Source organism: Penaeus monodon, chromosome 3, assembly GCF_015228065.2.
Source record: "Penaeus monodon isolate SGIC_2016 chromosome 3, NSTDA_Pmon_1, whole genome shotgun sequence".
In the NCBI taxonomy this organism is placed as follows: Eukaryota; Metazoa; Arthropoda; class Malacostraca; order Decapoda; family Penaeidae; genus Penaeus; species Penaeus monodon.
Window position 1 is genome coordinate 10,838,532 of NC_051388.1, and position 3,982 is coordinate 10,842,513.

The window sequence follows — 3,982 nt, forward strand, 5'->3', positions numbered from 1 at the left end:
TCACATCTGGCTTCTGTGATTAATTGAAGTCTCATTATTAATTGGAAGATTGATTGCTTGACCTGATTAAAGGATTTTCACTGTAAGGAAACAGCACTGACTGTTCCCTGCTGTGTTGAATAATCAAGAATTAGAGAGAGTATTATTTACTCAAATATTCCTACGACTTTTGTGGCCAAATATTTCAGAAACATCCAAAGAACCATACAATACCCAATCTGATGTTTTTCTCTTTCTTTTTGCATTCAAGAAAAGGAAATAAAAATAATGGCCTTAGAAATATATATAACAAGATTGAAATTAAGAATCCTTACTGGGTTAAGTTCAAGTAAGACAACCAGAATAACAGGGATTTAATATATCTCAACCATTTAAAACGAAGGAGGCATCATCCAATAGGTTCCGCGCCGAGTGCAAGCAAGATGCATGACTTAAGTACCGCGACCAAATTTTCTTTGTCGAAGTGCAAGACGGTGACATCCTCCGTGCAGAGACTAGATACACACAGTAAAGTTTGCCGATGGATGGCTTCAGATAGAGAAGAGACTTGAGGGCTGGGATACAGGCAGAGGACGAAGAGGACAAAAACATGAGACATGAGGATCCTGACGGCAGAAACAACTTATCGGATGATAACTTCACTTGTATTTCCATGGTCAGCGGAGCTCGAGAACGCACCGCAACCATTTTCTACCATTGCTTACAGTACCGACCTTCGGGGTAGTTCTACCTTCAGAGTTACCCTCCTGTTAATGCGTCCACTTGCCTTTTGGCTGGCTCAGTCCTTCCCGCCTCTACCAATATCCTTCCCGTCTGCTTGACCTCGTAACCATTAGGACTTTAATCCTTTTTGTGAGTAATGAACATGTTGAGTTTGAATGCTGAATCCTTGTTCATCGATGATCCGTTCCAGGAAGTTCCGGGTTTAGTCATCAACCCAGCGAAGTCTTTCTCCAGTTGATTCATCAGTGCGTGGTATCTAACTCCTTCAAAGGAAACGTTTATCCCAAGACCCTCAGCAGTGCCATGGGTATTCCTCCCTGGCCAAATGCGACCGCTATTTATATAAAGAAATATGAATCCGATCTTCATCCTTGAGGAAATCCCTCTTCCATTCCCACAGATCAACGTGGGGTGGGTGGCGAAAGAAAACCTCCCACTTTTACATGCTCAATTCACTCCATCTGAACACTCCTTAACCTAGGCAATATCAGCCTTCCATCTACTATAGGGATTACCTTCACCAAAACTTCTTCAAATATTCAAGGCCTACAGAAACTACATTGTATACGAGTCTTCAGATGGATTAATCAATAACCAAGTTCGAACTTTCGTCTTTTCTTACACAGCACATAAGATAACTCCATGTTGGATGCCAGCGCATGTTGGTATCAGTGGTAATGAGCGAGATGATCAGAAAGCCAAGGCAGCTGCCGCTCAACCCTGTGATGCTTGTTATCCTCTCCAACACACCGACTTGAAAACCAGCATCAGGTGTAGTCTTCGCGATAAATAGAGAGAACAGTGGAAGCATAGATCTAGAAACAAACTGCGAGAGATTAGAGGTGACCTTGGCAGCTGAGTGACCAGCATCCATCCCAACAGACAAGTGGAAGCTGCATTAACAAGAATCGGGCAATGATGGCTAAAAGTGAAGCACGCTATGAGAGATAACAGTCGCATATGTAGTGGAAGGATGTGCAGCTCAAAGACGTTTGCACTTGTCTCCCCCATATTCACTGGAAAATGTATTGGGGGACAATTGTGACATAGAAGGTCTTAAAAGTTTGCTAAGGCAAGTTAATATTTTCAGTATTTTTTTTGTAATTTTAAAGTAAATTATGCACAATATGTATGCATTCATTTTATACATTTGGAGCATAATAGCATTTATGCTTTGGTATTTAATATAATATTTATTATGTAATTTTATTCATAAGAAATTTATTGATAAAAAAAAAATTCTACAATATATTCGCCGCTAATGACCGTAGTTATTGACGCAGCAGATAATTTGAAATAATCAGTCAATCCCGAGCTTCATTGACCATGGAAATATGTGATGTTATTGTCCAATAAGACGTTTCTACTCTCAGGAACTCCATGTCTCACCTTTTTGTCCTTTTTCGTGCCTTCGAGTCCCTTCTCCATCTGAAGCCATCCATCCTCAGCCGTTAACGGTATTCTCTAGAGAGTCTATGCAATATGTCACTGTCTTGCATTCCCACAGACGCAACTCAGTCGCGGTCCTCTAAACCTGCATCCTCCCTACACACGGCGTGGGACCTGTTGGGGGATACTTCTGTTGTTTTTCTAGGGTGAGATATATCTATTTCCCTGTCACTCTGGTTGTATTTTTTGTACTTTGTATTCTTATTCCTGTGATGATACTTAGCTTCGATCTTATTAATATTTTTAAGGCCATTATCTCCTTTAATTGTAAGTAAATTCCTTCACCCTTGTCTTACTTAAGAATGAAATAATGAATTTGGGTAGCGGATGATTCTTTGAATGTTTCTGTAAGTATTTGGCAACAACATTCGTGGGGATATTTTAGTAAACAATACTCTCCCTTTCTCTAATTATTTCGGGAAGGATCATGTGCCATTCCCGTACAATGAAACCCCTTTAATTAGGTCAGGCAAAGAATCTTTCAATGAATAATGAGAAATCTATTAATTACTGAAGCCAGATGTGACCCCTCTCCACCCTCCCCCACACTACCGTCTGCTTTCACTCGCTTTCAAAGGACAACGACCTTGCCTGTAGTTCACAACACAAGGCATATCTTCCTGTAATGAGGGTTACATTGGATGTCACTGAGATGAAAGGAAGAAAGGCACTGAGTAGAACCCTTTGAAGTAAAGACTGATGACTGTGACTCGTTCACTTAGTGATATAGATGCATATCATTACTACGGACTCCACAGCACGAAAATATTTTTATAGGTGCTGTCTGGAATATGAAAATGTACACAATATCAATTTTCTATCAAGTTTTATGATTACACCCACATATATATCCATTTATATACATATATGTACATGTGTACAGAAATAAGTTATCTTTTGTGTGCATAGGTATGTATATGTATATGCATATATATATATATATATATGTGTGTGTGTGTGTGTGTGTGTGTGTGTGTGTGTGTGTGTGTGTGTGTGTGTGTGTGTGTGTGTGTGTGTGTGTGTTGTTGTTGTGTGTGTGTGTGTGTGTGTGTGTGTGTGTGTGTGTGTGTGTGTGTGTGTGTGTGTGTGTGAGTGTGTGCGTGTGTGAGTGTGTGCGTGTGCATGTGTGTGTGTGTGTGTGTGTGTGTGTGTGTGTGTGTGTGTGTGTGAGTGAGTGTGTGTGCGTTTGTGAGAGCAGAAACGTCTTGCTGGACGATAATTTCACTTGCATTTCCGAGGTCAGTGAAGCTCGAAAACGCACCACGACCACTTACAGTACCTATCGTCGGACTGGTCTACCGTCGGGGTTGTTAGCCTTCTGTCGATGCGTCCACTTGCCTCTCGGCTGGCTCAGTTTCCCCCTCCTCGACTTTCTATCCCGTCCGTTTGACTTCAACACCTTTAGAGCTTCAACCCTTTTTTGCAGGTTTTCAAGAACGCGATAAGTTTGGATGCTGAATCCCTTGCTCATCAACGCTTCGCTTGGTGACGGTTTGGTTTTCATCTGCTACTGCTTAAGTCGATTCATCTGCTTGTGGATCCTTCGAAGAAAACTTTTATTCCCAGACCCTCAGCGTTGACATGGGCGCTCCTGTCTAACCCGTTTTGGCCGACCATCATGTGAATATGAATCTGATCTTCATCCTTGAGGGAACCCCCTCTTCACTTCCATCACTTCTATCATATCAAAGTGGAATGGGAAGTGACAGAAAATCTCCGACATTTGCAGGTTCAAATCTCTCCAGGTGATCACCATCTTCACTAAATGTTCTTCAGATATAAAAGGGTTACAATAACTACATTGGGTATG